Raw genomic sequence first — 18,139 nt, forward strand, 5'->3', positions numbered from 1 at the left:
ATGAATGTGCAGATGGTGTGTTTGGCAGACCAGTACATCTCCCATTTTAATGCAAAATTCCCCAGCTCAGTGCATGACGCTTACATCCTGCACAATAGCAGCATCCCTTATGTGATGGGGCAACTCCAGAGGCACCGGGTGTGGCTATTAGGTGAGCACATGGACCCAATACAGTGGGAATAGCTGTCTGGGACTGTGGATGTCCCTATGAGTTAGTGTGTGTCTAACAGTTGTCCCTCGACATTTGCAGGTGACTCTGGTTACCCCAACCTGTCATGGCTACTGACTCCAGTGAGGAATCCTAGGACAAGGGCAGAGGAACGCTACAATGAGACCCATGGGTGAACTAGGAGGATTATAGAGCGGACCTTTGGCCTCCTGAAGGCCAGGTTCCGGTGCCGACATATGACCGGTGGTTCCCTATTCTACTCACCAAAGAAGGTATGCCAGATCATCGTGGCCTGCTGTATGCTTCACAACTTGGCTTTGCAACGACAGGTGCCTTTTCTGCAGGAGGATGGTCCAGATGGAGGTGTTGTGGCAGCTGTGGACCCTGTGGACAGTGAAGACGAGGAAGCAGAAGAAGAGGACATCGACAACAGTGACTCAGTTATCCAGCAATATTTCCAGTGAGACACAGGTAAGAATACAAACCTGCCTACTACATGTACATAAACACTACTACCTCTCTACTGTGTGTCGTTTTCACCCAGTGTATGGTCACTGAGTTGTCACTTTCCCTTACGATTTCACAGATGTGGGTCCCACTGTGTGACATCTGCTTTGTTTCCTCATGGACTAGAGCTGTGTGACATAGGTATGTTGACATTACATTTGAAAGAGTATTTTGCCACTGTAATTGCTAATACACTATTTCGAAATCACAGACAGAATCCAGATTGTTTTGTGCTTTAAGGGTGTTTATTTAAGTGCTCAATATTGGAGGGGGTTGTAAAATGGTGAGGGGTGATGGTGGAGGAATGTCCATGGCAGAGTCCAGTCTATTAGTCTCACAGGTGCATTGTCCAAAGGGGCATAGGAAGTGGAGCTGGGGCAGTTTAAGGATGGACAGGGAAAAAAGGTGGGACAAAAGGATGACAATAGGTGGTCTCATTTCTTGGCGGGGGTCTTGGCATCGTTCTCTGTCTTTGTCCTGGATCTCAGGGACCGTTTGCTGGGTGGTTCTCCCTCTGCAGGGGGTGGGGTGCTGGTGTGGTGGTCCTGTGGCGGTGCCTCCTGTCCACTAGCGCCGGCGGAGGTGGTGGGCAGTTCATCGTCCAGGCTAGTGTCGGGCTCCTTGTTGTGCCACAGTGTCCCTCCTGGTGTTGACGAGTTCCTCAGCACGCCTACAATGGTGCCCAGGGTGGAACTGATTAATTTGATTTCCTCCCTGAACCCCAAATACTGTTCCTTCTGCAGCCGCTGGGTCTCCTGAAACTTGGCCAGCACCGTTGCCATTGTCTCCTGGGAATGGTGGTAGGCTCCCATGATGTTGGAGAGGGCCTAGTGGAGAGTGGGTTCCCTGGGCCTGTCCTCCCCCTGTTGCACAGAAGCCCTCCCAGTTCCCCTGTGTTCCTGGGCCTCTGTCCCCTGAACCGTGTGCCCACTGCCACTGCCCCCAGGTCCCTGATTGTCTTGGGTATGAGGTGTGGCCTGTGGTTCCTGTAGAGGTGGACACACTGCTGATTGACGTGTCCTGGGGACAGAGATATGGGTACACTGGGTGGGTGCTGTGGTGGTGTGTGACTGGGCTTCGGTAACCGACTGTCCAGTGGTCCCTGATGGGCCAGGTTGGTCATCCAGATCCAGGCGACCAGAGTTGATGTCATCACTGTGGGCCTCTTCAGTAGAGGGACTGGATATTTCTGGCACCTCCTCTCAGGTGACTTTGGCTGGGATACCTGTGGGGATGTAAATGATGTGTTATTGTTTCTGTGTGTGACATTTTGTGCATCAGTGGGTTGCCCTCTTTGGTTGTATTTGCCCTGGCAGCTTTAACTTGTGTAAGTTGGTATGTGGTGGTCTAGCTAATTCTCTCTAGTGTGCATGATTTGGTGGTAGGTGTCCATGCAGGGCTGTGAGAGATGTCCATGCATTGGTAGAGCATGCAGTGCTTGGCATTGGGATGAGTAAGATGTGATGGTGGGGTGTGTGGGAAGAGGTGGAGTGATGGGAGTGAGAGTTAGGGTGGGGCTATGTGATGACATGAGCCATGGTTGGTTCCAGACACAGGTTACACCAGCACATACAGTATAGGTCCTCTCCTGTTGAAGGTCAGGTAGCAAGTGAGTGATCAGATAGAAAATGGTGGTGAAGTCTATGGCAGTGCATACCGTCACCACCGGTGTATATCACCATTGGCCACTGTACCCCATAGGGGCCACTATTATCCAATGAGGAGTTGCACTGTGGTTCCCGACCGCCTCCTGCAACGGCACATAACGTCAGCAGAATTACCTCAGTTCCACCTGTCCCTCCACACAGGACAGGTGGACGCCATTGAGGGTGGGGGGGAAGGCCCTGGATTATAACTGTGTCACAGTACACAATTGGACATACAGGACAAATGCCACATACATATTAAAAATTAACATCATGCATTGTACTGTTGTGGCTACGATGTGCAGTTTGTGACTGGCTCCTCACTCTTTTGCCCCATAGATTGCTACCTCTGCACATGGATAGGAGATGGAGACATACCCCCATGTACAGACCCCTGGTGGACTTGGCAACAATGGAGGACAGGCACATTATCCTCACCTATAGACTTGACAAGGCCACAATCACAGAGCTTGTGTGCCCAATTGGAGCCTGACCTGATCTCTGCTATCCGTGACCCCACTGGGATTCCCTCTCTTGTGCAACTGCAGTCAGTGCTCCATTTCCTGGCGACAGATTCTTTCCAAGTGACAGTGAGCTTGGCAGCAGGAATGTCACAGCCAATGTTTGTAATAGTGCTGACCAGAGTGTTGTCTGCCCTGATTAAACAAATGTGCAGCTACATTATTTTCCCCCAGGTGGAGGATTTGGCCACTGTGAAGGATGACTTCTATGCAATGGGACATATCCCCAACATCATTGGGGCAACTGATGGAACACATATAGCATTTGTTACCCCCCCTGGCAAAATGAACAGGTGTTCAGAAATCAAAAGAGTTTTCACTTCATGAATGTCCAGATGGTGTGCCTGGTGGACCAGTACATATCCCATGTCAATGTTAAGTATCCTGGGTTGGTGCATGATGCCTTTATCCTGAGGAATAGCAGCATTCCAAATGTGATGGGCCAACTACAGAGGCACCAGCTGTGGCTAATAGGTGAGCCCTGGTTCCCACTCAGTGGATGTTGGTGTATGGGTATGTTGTGGGCCATATGGGATAGTGTGTGGCTAAATGTTGTCCCTCGATATTTGCAGGTGACTCTGGTTACCCCAACCTATCATGGCTACTGACCCCTGTGAGGAATCCCAGGACAAGGGCAGAGGAATGTTACAATGAGGCACATGAGTGAACAAGAAGGATTATTGAACGTACCTTTGGCCTCCTTAAGGCCAGGTTTCGGTGCCTCCATCTAACAGGTTGAGCCCTGTGCTACTCACCCAAGAAGGTCTGCCAGATAATCATGGCATGCTGCATGTTGTACAACCTTGCCTTGAGACTCCATGTGCCTTTTCTGCAGGAGGAAGAGGCTGGAGATGGTGGTGTGGCAGCAGGGGACCCTGTGGACAATGAGGATGAGGAGGCAGGGGATGAGGACAAAAGAACTGCAGTGATTCGACAATACTTCCAATGACACACAGGTAAGACAGTGTTACTTCACATTTCATTGACATTTTTTTGTTTCACTTTGTCACTGGCAGGCTGTTATTTCACACTTCTATGCCCACTCACTGTACTCTTTGGCAACTCTTTGCAGATGTTCGTGCCCACTATCGCTGTTGGTGTGATTACTGCAGCCAACTACAGGTCTATCCTACGTGAACATTACTGTACAGTTTAATTGCAAATTTTCGAACCTGGTTAAAAGAATACATACTTAAATCATTTGATATACTCCATACTTGTATTTGTTCAAAGTGTATTTATTGAAGTGATAAAGAGGAGTGGGGCAAGTGCATTGGGATGGGGTGATGATGGAGCAAAGTTCAGGGTAGAGTTCCAGTCTATTTGTAGCACAGGTGCATTGTCCTAGGGACATAGGAAGGAGAGCAATGGCAGTTTAAGGTGGAAAGGGTGACTGAGTAGGACACAAGGGTGACAATCAGGAGAGTCTAATTTCCTGGCACGGTTTTGGCAATAGTCTCTGGCTTCTGCCTGGATGGCAGGGAACATTTGCGGGTGGTTCTCCTACAGGGGGAGGGGTGCTGGTGGCCTGTTGGTCCTGTGGCGGGGCCTCCTGTCCACTAGCGGCAGCGGAGATGGATCGCAGTTCAGATGTCTGGTTAGTGGCAGGGGCCCACTGCTGTAAGACTGCCTCCCTTATGATGTTGGCCATGTCTGCCAGCACCCCTGCTATGGACACCAGGGTGGTGTTAATGGCCTGCAAGTCCTCCCTGATCCCCTGGTACTGTCCCTCCTACAACCGCCTGTTCTCCTGCAGGCCCAGCGTATCCTTGGAATGTTGGTATGCTCCCAGGATCTCGGTGAGTGCCTCCTGGAGAGTCGGTTCCCTGTGCCTGTCATCCCCCTGGCACACAGCAGTCCTCCCAGTTTCTCTGGTGGCCTGTGTCTCTGTCCCCTGAACCGTTTGCCCACTGCCACTGTCCCATGGTCCCTGATTGTCTTGGGGGCAAGGTGTGCCCTGGGGTCCCTGTAGTGGTGGACACACTGCTGATTGACGTTTCCTGGGGACGGAGGTATGGGTACGGTGGGTGGGTGCTGTGATGGTGTTTCCTGAGGGGAAGGCTCTGTGGTGGTATGTGGCTGTGCCTGGGTAACCGATTGTCTGGAGGTCCCTGATGGGCCAGTTTGATCATTCAGATCCAGGTGACCAGTGTCGCTGTCATCACTGTGGGCCTCTTCTGTGGGAGGACTGGATAGAGCTAGAACCTCTTCGTGGCTGATATTGGCTGGGATACCTGTGGGGATGTAAATGCAGTGTTATTGTTTCTTTGTGTTATATATTGTACATCAGTGGGTTGCCCTCTTTGGTTGTATTTGCCCTGGCAGCTTTCACTTGTGTGAGTTGGTATGTGGTGGGCTAGCTGATTCTCTCTAGTGTGCATGCGTTAGTGATAGGTGTCCATGCAGGGCTGTGAGTGTTGGCCATGCAATGGTGGTGGATGCAGGGCTTGGCATCGGGATGGGTGATATGTGAAGGTGGGGTGTGTGGGAGGTGTTGGGGTGATGAGAGTGAGGGTGGAGTGGGGGTATGTGATGGCATGCAGGTTGGGGGGTTGCGAATAGAATAGAGTTCACTTACCAGAATCCAGTTCTCCTGCTACTCCTGCCAGGCCCTCAGGATGCATGATTGCCAAGACTTGGTCCTCCCATGTTGTTAGTTGTGGGGGTCCACCACTAGTCTACTACGAGTTGGTGTCTTGCTGCAATGGAACTTACTTTTCCCAATAGGTGGTTCCACCTCTTCCTGATATCATCCCTTGTTCTGGGGTACTGTCCCACGTCGTTGACCCTGTCCACAATCCACTGCCATAGTTCCATCTTTCTAGCAATGGATATCTGCTGCACCTGTGCTCCAAATAGCTGTGGCTCTATCCTGATGATTTCCTCCACCATGACCTTAGCTCCTACTCTGAGTCAGGGTGTATTTGTGGTGCCATGGGTGTTGTGTGTGTAGTGTGGGTGAGGGTGTGTAGGGTGATGTGTTGGAGTGTGTGATGTGGGGTGCGTGGGTGGTGTATAGGTGATGGTGGTGTGGCACCGGTCTTCTCTGTGGTTGTGGTGCCTGTCTCGTGCCAATGGTTTGTATTCGTAAAGGGTTTGGGGTACTGTGAGTGTGTGTTTTAGAGTCTTGTGGGTGTGTGGGTGTGGTGTGTGTATGGTTGTCAGGAGTGTGCTGTTTGGATTGTCCAATGTGGTGCTGTTTTGTTTTCTTGTGTGTATTTTGAGCACAGCGGTATGTACCGCCAATGGTTTACCGCCATTGAATGTCCGCCGTGGTGATTCATGGGTCATAATGTGATGGGCATAGTTCTGTTGGAGTAACGGTGTGGGTTTGGATAGCGCCAATTTATCACTGACCTTTGTTGTAGCGGACTTGTTTCTGTGGCTGAATAGTGACGGATTGGTGTGTGTCATAATATGGTGAACGGATATCCGCGGCGACGGTGGTATATTGGCGGCAGTCACCGTGGCAGTAAGTGGGATTTACCACCAATGTCATAATGTGAGCCATAGTGTCTGAGGGCCAAATTGTGCAACATGCAGCACACAACAGTAATCTTGCAGATCTTCTCAGGGGAGTAGCATGGGGATCCACCTGTCAGATGGAGGCACCTGAACCTGGCCTTCAGGAGAGCAAAGGTCCTTTCAACAATCTTCTGCTACGCCCATGAGCATCATTGTACCTATTCTCAGCCCCTGTTCTCGGATTCCTAGCAGAGGTCAAGAGCCAGGGCAGGTTTGGGTGGCCAGAGTCACCTGCAAGAAGTGAGGGACACACATTAGCCTTGCACTATGGCATGGGGTATGACTCCTGAAGGCATAAATTGACATACATTGGGTGGGTACTCAGGCTCACCTATAAGCCACACTTTGGCCCATATTTATACTTTTTGACGCAAACCTGCATTAGTGCAGGTTTACGTCAAAAAGTTTACTGCTGGCTAGCGGCATTTCTGGGCACCAGCCAAGTGGCATATCTAAGGGATGATGCTAGCTGGAAGTAAGGCCCGATTAGCATCAAAATAAATGGTGCTAACCGGGTAGGGGAGGCATAGGGGAAACAGGAGGTTGTGCATGAAAGAATGGCGCTTGTCAGGTTAGATTCAGAAAAATGACTCTAACCTGACTAGCGACATTTTCTGATGCACAACTCCCATGGACATGACTCCTGTCTTAGTAAAGACAGGAGTCATGCCCCCATGCCCAATGGCCATGCCCAGAGCACATACGTCCCCTGGGCATGGCCATTGGGCACAGTGCCATGTGGGGGGCCCCAAGTTAGGCCCCCCTATGGCACTTTAAAAAAAATAAAAAAGCACTGATAGTACCTGTAGAAGAGGTGGGGTAACTGTGGTGCAACGGATAGCAGGTAGCAGATAAGGCTCCAATTGTGCACAAAGCTCTGCGATAGAGGCCCTGGTCAGAGGATATGTGAGTATGATGTGCCCCTCCTCCAGTGTAGCCAAGTCCACAAGGGGTCTGTACACGGGTGCTTGCCTTCTCCTCCTCCTATTCCTCTTCAGTGGTTGGTACCTAAGTGACCCAAAGTAAGCAGGGAGTGACAACAGGAACTTTGGACACACTACATCAGTGTACACAGATCATATTTGTATGTTGTACACTGGAATTGTCTAGGTGTGTACAATCAACACCAATGACGCACTTTTAAATCAATTCATGTGTACTAGCAGTAGAAAATGACAACCACCTATCCTGTATGCAGGGACAGGTGGAAGTGACCTAACTCAGCCGGCGTTAGGCGTCATGTAATTCCTCATTGGCTAACATGGGCCTCTATACAGTACAGGAGCTAATGATGATCAACGCCGGCGGTGACGGTATTTACCACCGCCAACGTGACTGCCATTTTCTGTCTGGCACTTCACTTGATTCCTGACTTCCCACAGGAGCAAATCTCCTCTGCGTTTGCCCCTGTGACCTGTGTCTGGAACCTGCCATGGCCAGTGCAACAGGGGAAAGGGCCCCAGCGTTCACGTTGGAGAGGCTTGTGGACCAACAGGTGAGTACATCATGGGTACGTTACATCCGACGTGGCTGCATGTAGATGTGTGTTTGTGCTGGCAGTGTGTAATTTGGGGGTGGTATGGCTGGTGGCAGTGTTAATGCAGTGGTATGGGTCACGTGTGTGCGTGATGAGGGGCAAATGCAGTATGTAGGCCATATGTGTGACAGGCTGGACTGTGTGGTTCATGGTGTCCCTCTGTGTTTCCTCTGCAGGAAGCACCCATCAGAAAAAAGGGTTGTGCCATTCCATCCCCAAGGGCTTGCGGACCCTGGGGGTCCATAGCCGGCAGAACACCCACTGCAGGCAACGGTGGGAGGACCTGAGACACTTCCGCCGGGAAGATTGTGGATGCGCAGCTGGGGACGGCATCCCAAAGAGGGAGGGGTGCCCGTCGGAACCTTACCCCCTGATGGACGCATACTGGCAGTGGCCTACCCAGAGCTGGATGGGTGCTTGAGTGCATCACAGCAGCCTCAAGGGGGTGAGTACAGTATGTGTGACAACAATCTTTACTGCCTGACATGGGATTTGGGTGCAGGGTTGTAGTCAGTGGGTGCCCCAATATGCCAGCTTAGACATTGCTGCGTGGTCCAGCTTAGGAATTTTGGGCGCAATGCATATTTTAGATAGCTAGGCAGCTGGCTTTCCATGTCAGACATGGCTTAGTTGGTCCCAGTTGGGGTGCAGATGGCAGTGTTTGGCTCCTACCTGCTGTGCTACCTAGCCAGTGTGGTCCATACTGGCCATTCTTAGACTGTGTGTGATAGTGATGCATATGCCAGCTGTGCAGTTGGTGCAGTGATTGACCCTGTGCTCCCTTTCTTTCTCCCCCTCTCTCCTTTTGTCATCCTGTCCATGTGTGCATTAGCATCATCTGGCGAAGGAGCAGGGGCACCAGCGTGTGAGGGAGCTGCAGCCCACTGGACCCAGGAGGCCGAGTCCACCGACGCCAAGGGGACCAGTGAGACGAAGGGGAGCACCACGGGGCGACAGGAACTGATACAACTGACTGATTCCTCCTCCGATGGGAGCTCCCTGGTGGTGGCGGACCCCTCTGGGATCACCCCAGCTACAGATTCTACTGCAAGCCCCCTACCAGTACCACTCTCCCAGTTGCCCCCCACCGAGTTGCCCGTGCCTTCTCACCCAGGATGGTGGGCGTCTCCTTTGCCCCAGGCACCTCAGGCCATGCCCCAGTGAGCCCTGCTGCCCTGAGTGAGAAGGCTATTGACCTCCTGAGATCCATCTCTGTAGGGCAGTCAACCATAGTGAATGCCATTCAGGAGCTAGCATCCCAGATGCAGCAAGTCAATGCCTTCTGGAGGGCATTCACTGTGGCTTGGCGGCCCATCAGAGATAATTTCAGACTCTGGCCTACTCTCTGACCACAGCCAGTGTACCTGTTTCTTCTGTTCTCCCTTCAACTACAATTTCCCAGTCCCAGTCTCCTCTCCCCAAGCCCATCCCACGCACACATTCTGAGAAGCATTTACCCAAAAGAACAGATAAGACTCACACAGACAAACACAGGTAGACACTTCAGTCCATAAGCACTCACACAGCCAACACACAGATGCACACACAACATCACCCACTCCTTCCACTGTCTCCCCTCTCCTTCTACCTCACAGTCACATCAGCACTCACACCTGCATGCACTGCATCAACAGCCCCAGAACATGCCACCTGCACATCCTTGCCCACAGTCACAACAGCAGACCCACAGATATGCACCCCACACACCACATGCACAGTCACCACCACCACCATCCCCACCTCATGCAGCACACCCACCTCACTTGCAGACACCACAACATCCATCCACACATCCTGTTTGACATCCCGCATCCTGTCTGCCCACCTCCAAAGACACACAAACAATTGCACTCAGACCCCCAACAGCCGTCCACCTCACACACGCTCACTGTCCATGCACCTGCACCCAAGTCCAGCACATCTCCTCCTCCCTCCTACAACCTCTCCCTCTACGTCCATACCCATGCCTGCTCCCACATCCCTCCCCATTGGTCCTAAGAAGGTTATCCTTTCCCACCTTGACCTCTTCCCTCTCCCTCCCTCCTGTCATGCCCATAAGAGAAAGGTCCCACCCACTGCCCAGTACCTCCAGCACTGAGTCTAGTCCTGTACCAACCCCCTAAGACTTCTGCTGCCACTAAGGGGCACGAGTGGACTTCTAGCCCCCCTGCCCCAAGCCCACTCCTCCGCCCCCAAAACGGAAGGGTAAAGTGCCACCCCCTCCCAAACCCAAACCCAAGGACCCCGTCCCAAAAAGAAGCTCCCCACCCCCTGAGGTGCCTGCCTATTTTCAACATGATGCCCCTGCACAGTGGAGTCCCGATATTGTCAGGAGTCAAGTTGGGGCTTGGAGTTTGCCCTGTGGGCATTTTCAGACTTTTAACTGGCCAATGGCCCTGCATTCATATATGCAATTCTGTATTTGTTTGGATTTGGGCTCTTCATCCTACTGGATTACGGTGGTTGGGACAGAGGTATGTGTCTTGGCTTTCTTTGCTCCTTGTTTCTGTTACTGTGGATTAACTCTGCAGATAGTTCTGGGTGTGTGGTCTGTGGGTCTGGTGTGTGTTGTGAGTGTGTGTCTCACTCTCCCCTTCCCTTGTGTGCTAGGCGCTGTACACACTGTTGTTGTCTTTGTTGGTGTTGGTGCTCCAGGACAGCCATGGCGTGGTACAGCATCGGGAAGATGTGCAGTTCTGGTTCCATGGCGGCCGCGGGCCCCTCTGTGTCCCTGGAGGTGAGTGTCTCCTATTATATGTGTTTCTGCCAGGCTTTGGGTGGTTTTGCTAACGTCCCGGAAATCCTGGCGGTGTGCTATGCCGTAATATGGTTGTAGGATCCTTGTCTTCCGCTTGCCTGGGGTGGTACATTGACTGTCTATGGGAGTGATCACCGCCATGGTCATTATTTGGCAGTTGTTACCGCTGGCCTGGTGACGGTACCTTACTACCGCCTTCGCCGGCGTGGCTGTCTGCTGACGGCCAATGTCATAATGACCACCATAGTGTACTTCAGGGGGTCATAATGGAGCTGGCCGCCTCGGAATGCCCAGGTACCAGAGTGTGTTACTCTATGGCCCTCTGGCCACTTATAGGTCCCTTTAATGTCTAAGGTCACTATAGGGACATATGAAAGCTTGCTCTTATATGCCAACTCTTTTAATATAATGTACTGTGCCTCCTGGGCTCAGGAGGTCTACCTTGGGGTGACTGGCATTTATTGAAGGCAGAGCTTTGACCTTGCCACACATGGTGTGGGCAAAGTCATATTGGAACAGTTTGCATTGCTCCCGCAGTCTGCAATGGCAGGCCTGATGTCATACACGTGCTTGGGTCAGTCAGGGAGGCACAAATAGTGCTGAAGCCCCTGGTGACCATGTTAACTCCCATGCCCTTAGAACTACAAGTACCATTTACAAGGGACTTATATGTGGGTTAAAGTCCTTGTCCATTAGGGATAGCAATACACAGTCATCATATTTAGGGAGGGAGCTCTTGCATAGAGCATGGTTAGCAGGCTCCAATGCACTGTCAGTCAAAAACCAGGTGCTAGTGCTACAAACAGGGCAAAAAGTGGGGAACCTGCAAAAAGCCTATTTTCCTGCACAGGCTTTAGTTGATTTAATGTCATGGAAGGCTCCGTGGTAGGACAGTTGCCTGGTCAAATATTACAAGATGACTAAGTCGCTGGTTGCCCCTCTCCTGTGTCAGGTATTCCAGGAATCTATAGCCACAGGTACTCTATGGCAGATTTTTCATGAGCCAGAATAGTGCTCATTGCCAAACTGGGAAGAGATCCCCTGGACTGCAGTAATTATAGTCCCATTTCCACGCTTAATGCAGATAGCAAGATTTTGGCAAACGTTTTGGCTGGTCGCCTTAAAAAAATGAATCACCACCTTAGAACATCCCAGTCAAGTAGGGTTTGTGCCCGAGATGTCCTCTTCCAATCACTTATGGCTCTTATCACACATTCACAGGTGCTGAATGATGGTGACAAGAAGGTGCTCCTCTCCCTTGATGCAGAAAAGGTATTTGACGGAGTAGAGTGGGGTTACCATCTCTGTACCATGGAGCAGATAGGGCTGATGGAGAAGTTCTTGAGCTGGATAAGATGCATGTACAGAACCTCAGAAGCAATTATTACATCTGTTTCTCGGTGGAACAGGGCACTAGGTGAGGGTGCCCACAGTCTCCCCTCTTGTTTCTTTTGGTCCTCGAACTGCTGGCTATATCTCTCAGTCGGGATCAGGGGATTGCCAGCATTTGAATGGCAGCAGGTGAACATAAGGCATTTCTTTATGCAGACAATGCCCTCCAGACACTGTCCTGGTCTTTGCAGTCAGCGGGCAGAATGTTGACTCTGATAAATACATTTGCAACATTTTCGGTATAAAGTATTAAGTGGGCCAAATGCAAAGCTCTTCCCATTATACGAACTACTAGCCATAGTGACACTGGAGGCCCTGCCCTTTAAAAGGAAACACTGACATCTTAAGTATTTGGGAGGGTTGGTCAATCAAGGCCTGGATAATATGATTCAGGATAACCTTGCCACCATCAAGACTGCAGCTGATCTCAAACAATGGGAACAGTTGAATGTGTCCCTACGGGACACAGTGCAGGTGGTGAAAATGAACATTGCACCCAGATTGAATTATATTTGTGGGATGCTACCTCTGCCGATACCAAACACCCCATTGCAGTAAATTGATAAAAATATACATGTGTTTGTGTAGGGGGCAGAAACCCTGACTACAAATCTTGAAATCAGATGCCACTGCAAAAGTGGGAAGCCTACATCTGCCAAATGCAGAATATCACTGGCTGGCTCATTAACTGGCCCATTTATTCAATCTAAATGTTAAAAACGTTCTGAGAACCATCAATATGGTTTTCCCTAGAGTGGCAGTTACTAGGGCCAGATGGGGATTTGATGATTGTATTGTATTGTCTTGTAATCGTATTTATATAGCGCTTACTACCCCTGATGAGGCGTTGAAGCGCTTTTCAATGAGTAGCACGCTACTCCGGAACCCAACAAGAATTAGTGATGGATTAGTATCATTTAATGAGTACAGTTTTAGTATTATTATGAGTTAATTTGAGCCGCGGATGTGAGAGTTTGTTAGTTAGATTGACTGGAGTAATGGAGGGGTGGAGGAGGAAAGAAATCCAGAAGTGTTAATTGGGAGTATATCCTTCATTTACTCAACCCAAAGGCTTGGGATGAATAAAGGGGGGTGGAGGCGGAAGAGTATGTGGAAGGGTTAGGGAGAGCATAGTAGGAGGGTGAGATGAATGCAGGAGAATTTAGTAGGGTTGTGTGGGAGGTCACAGAGGTAGAGTGAGGTTTGGTGAGTTAGATGTGGAGGTGGAGGGAAGAGCTTAGGCAGAGATATTTAGGAGATGAAAGTGGTCGAAAGGATTTGGGATGAGAGAGTGAGAATGAAGGATAGTTTGATAGAGACATGACATAAGAGTGATGAGTAGATAAGTGTGATAAAATGAGAGCAGAAATTCATAGATATCTAGTATAACAACCCAAAAACCAGGAGCCATGCAATGATCCACAAACATGCCAAGCACAGAAACAACATATACACATACATACACATATATATATATTTATACACACAGACACATGAATACACACACATATGCACATACAATACATAATAAGAATCATAGGTAAAAAATACTTAGTCAGACAGGTTTAAAAGAGTGTGTGTGTATTTTATTGTTATGACAGTAGCAATACATATTTTCCAAAGAAACTATAAATAAATAGAAATATACATATAATCTGAAAAAAATATTTATCCACATAGGCATATGCAGTTCATAGTTGTTTGAAAAAGGTGGTTATGAAGGAAAGAGCCAACTCTTGAGTAGTTTTCTGAAAGCAAGAAAGTTATCTGTGGCTCTTATAGTTGGGGGTAATGAATTCCATAGTTTGGCTGCTTGGACGGAGAAGGATGTACCACCTACAGTCTTTTTTTTGTATGGTGGTGTTCTAAGGCGGGGTGCCAGTCTTGAGCGGAGGGTTCTTTGTTGGATGTATTTGGTCATTTTCTTTCTGATAAAAAGCGGTCCTGTTCCATGTATAGCTTTGTGGGTGATACAAAGCAGCTTGAAAGTGCATCTTCTGGCAACGGGTAACCAGTGTAGTGCGCTCAAGGCAGGGGAGATGTGGGCTTGCGGCTTTATATGTAGTAGTAGCCTGGCTGCGGAATTCTGGATACGTTGTAGTTTTTTCAGACAGAGATAGAGATGATCCATGGTAGAGGCTATTGGCATAATCCAGTTTGGATAATACAAGTGAGATAGTAGCTTGCACCTTGTGTGGAAATCCGAGGTGGGGGAAGATGCGTCGTAAAGTCTTTAAGGTGACGAAGCTTGTGCGTGCTAATTTGTCTACTTGGGCATTCATAGTTAGCTTGGAATCCATGGTGATTCCTAGGTTTTTCACTTCCTTGGATAATTGAGGAGGTGGTCCGAGATCGTCAGGCCAGACGCACAGAGGGTCATAATTTTTCCAGTCACCACATATGAGTATTTCTGTTTTGGAGGTATTTAGTTTGAGATGGCTCCACTGATCAACGGCTCTGAGGCAACTGAAGATTTGTGAGTTTTCAATGTTTTTGGGGTCTTCTAATTGAAGTAGTATTTGTGTGTCATCTGCATAGTTGTAGCATGTGAGATGGAAATCATTGATCAGTTCTGGTAAAGATATCATGTAGATGTTAAAAAGCAAAGGTGAGATGATTGACCCTTGGGGGACTCCTGTTTTTGTGAGGTAGGGTTCGGATGAGAAGGGGGGTGAGTGGATGATATTCACTCTTTTTTGGAGATAAGAAGTAATCCAGTCGAGAGCAATCCCTTGTATGCCGGCTTCGTGGAATCTTTGAGTTAGGGTGTCATGGTCAACCGTATCAATGGCAGCTGAGAGGTCCAGGAGAAGTAGCGCAGCAACTCCATTTCAGTCGACTGTGTTTTTAAGATCGTCCCAGATTGCCATGAGTGCCGATTCAGTGCTTCTTCCTGGGCGGAATCCAGTTTGGAAGTCTGAAAGTATAGAATTGTCTTCAATGAATTGTGACATTTGGGCGAATGCTGCTCTTTCTATCAATTTGCCCAGGAAAGGTCCATTTGTGATAGGTCTGTAGTTGTTGGGGTCTTGCGGGTCTAGGTTTGTTTTCTTTAATAATGGTTGTATGTATGCCTTTTTCAGGTCTGTAGGAAAAGTTCCTGAAGTTAAAGACTTGTTGATGATTCTTCTTACAGGTGTGGCAGCAGAAGTAGATAGCAGGATGTTCTTGAAGATTTGTGGTGGGCAAGGCTCAGAAGGGCAACCAGAAGGTCTGCTTGCTTTGACCAAATCCATAAATTCATCCTGGGATATTTGTTTGAAGGACTGTAGAGGTTGGGATGGTTTATTCTTAAAGGGTAGAATAGTAAAGGGGTTGGTGCTGATGGTTTTTTTCTGTTTTAAATAGGAGTCCAATGTGTCTGCCTTGGTTGTGTAGTGAGTTGCCAATTTGTTTGTGAAATCTTTAGTGGTGGGATGACTTCCTTCCATGCATGTAGGTTTTCGAAATTCATTGAGAATTTTGTAAAATTCCTTGGTTGTAGATTGAGCATTTTGAATTCTGTCTGAGTAGTATATTTTTTTAGCTTTTTTGATTGATGATTTGTATATCCTGTTAAGTTTGTGTAGCTGCAGTTTGTCTTGACTGTTGTTTGTTTTGAGCCAGGTCCGCTGCAACTTTATTTGTTGCTTTATCTTTTTAAGTTCTGTGTTTCTCCAAGGTGTTGGTTTTCTTTTGTCATGTTTAGTTTTTCTGAGTGGTATTAGGACATCAAAAGCTTCCTGTAGCCACTCATAAAGTTTTGGTACAGAATTGATTGTATCTAGATCTGTGTTTGCTGTTAGTTGTGTTTCTAAGTGATCCAAATTGAGTTTGCTCCATGGTCGATAGGTGTATGTATGTAAGTGGTTGTGGGGTGTGTTGATTTGTGGAGTTGTCTGTCGGAAAGTTATCAGATGGTGGTCTGACCAGGTGGTTGGTGTAATGCTATGAATAGTAACGAGTTCAAGCTTAGCAAAAATGACATCTAGGATGTGACCAGCGATGTGTGTGGGATTGTGTACAATCTGATGTAGGTTCAATGAGAGTAGGCCAGTGGTGATAGCTTTTGGATGGGGCATATTTGGTTTGTCAAACCAAATGTTTAGATCCCCAAGAATGCATAAATTGGAGTATAGTGTAATAAGGTTTGAGAATGTGTCAAGAAAAGCATCTGGGAAAGTGGAGTTGTTAGGTGGAGGTCTGTAAAGGAGGAGAAAGTTACAGGAGGAAGTTGGAGTAGGGTGGCATCTGGTGAGGAGGGCTTCACAAACTTGTATGGAGATGTTGTCTGTTTTACTGAGGTTTATTGCCTGTTTGAATATAATAGCTAGTCCACCTCCTCTCTTGCCTATACGGTTTTGTGTGATGGTTTGATAGCCCGGAGGAAGGGCTTCGTGCAACACTGGGGCCATGTCATCTCCCAACCAGGATTCCGTAATGAATAGTAAGTCAGGTTGTGTGTCTGTGAGCAGGTCGTAGATGTGGTGCTTGTTTTTTGAGAGTGATCGAGCATTTATGAGCTGGCAGTTTAGATAAGGTGTGTTAGTGGTAGTGTTGTTTTGTTTAGTAGAAGGGTAAGTAGTATAATGTGAGCTTGAAGCAGGAGTGTTGCAAGTTGTGATAACTGTTTGAGGCTCACAATAGTCTTGCTTTTCAACATAATGTTCCTCTTCCAGCAGGTTAAGGAGGCATTTTGTTGGGTCTGTGTGTGTGGGTGGTGGACTTGGTGGCTGAGAGAGCCATGAGGAGTGTAGTGTTTTTTGTAGGGTAGTTTTATTATGTAACAAACAAGGGGATGCGAGGTTGCTATGAGTGGCATGTTTTTTATTTTGTTTGCGTTTGTTTAGTGTAGATGGAGTATGGGTTAGGGGTGGTGGAGGAGCATGTGGATCATGATGTAAGGCTCTAAATTGTGCAATGGAGGAAAGGCGAGTGAATGAAGGTTGCTGGGATGGGTTGCTTGTGGTAGGTGTTTGTGAAGAGTGGGGGGTAGGGGTAGAGATAGGATGGAATTTGTATCCTTTGTGTAGTCCTGGGGGTGGGAGTGGGTATGATGATGAGTGTAATGTAAGTTTGTGTTGCTTTGATGTGCTGATGTTTGTGGTCGGTATTGTTTTTGTTGAATAATGAGAGGGGATATTGGTGTAGTTGTTTTTGGTGAGGGATTTGTATGTGAGTTAGTGCTGCTAAGTGGAATTTGAGTGTTTGTTGGGGTGTTGATGTGTTTTGGAGATAAATGCATGAGGTGTGTAAGAGGTGTTGGGTGTGTGTCAGGGAAATAAGTATTAGTTGAGATGACCGGAAGGGGTAATATTTGTGGTGGAGTGAAATGTGGGGATTGTATGGTTGTGTGTAATTGGTGAGGAGAGGGGAAGAGTGTTTGTAGATGATGTGTTTGAAGGTAGGGTTTGGGCATTGTTATGAAGACAGGTGGTCTGTGTGGAGCGAACAGCGGATAGTGGTTTTGGTTAGTATGAGCAGAGCGTGTGTATCTGGGAGACTGAAATTGAGAGAATTGTATGTTGTAATTTTGTATTGTGTGTGTGGTGGCAGGTAGTGTTAGTGGGAGGGGACAGAGTAGCGTTTGCTGTGAGAATGAAGGTGTTTGACTGTAGTAGTTATGGGGGGTATGTGTATACGTGTTGTATGTAGGGTATTGTGTTGGGTGGTGGGGCAATGCAATCTGTCTGTTGTCAGTTTGTGATGCATGGTTTGGATATCTTTGCAGATAATGTGTTTGCATGTTGAGGGATGTGTGGGGGTTGACACTATTCCTGGTCATATGTGAATCGGGCAGCATTTCTGGCCCTAGTCCCAAACAGGCCCAAACAGGCCCAAACAGGCCCAAACAGACAGCTGCCCTTGTCCTCTCCGCCCTTTGCCTCGACGCCCGGGCTGAGATGCCCTGAATCCTGGCCTTTTATAGCCCTACTAGCCAATAAAAAGCTGGTCCTAACCCTAGCCAATCCTATTTTAAACCCTGATTTAGCCAACTAATGGAAGACCCAGCCCTATTCACCAGTCACAGCCCTATTCCTGAACACCAATCACAGCCCCAGCCCTAAAACCAACAGCCAATCAGAATCCCAGCCCTATCCACCA

This window comes from Pleurodeles waltl, chromosome 12, assembly GCF_031143425.1.
Source record: "Pleurodeles waltl isolate 20211129_DDA chromosome 12, aPleWal1.hap1.20221129, whole genome shotgun sequence".
In the NCBI taxonomy this organism is placed as follows: Eukaryota; Metazoa; Chordata; class Amphibia; order Caudata; family Salamandridae; genus Pleurodeles; species Pleurodeles waltl.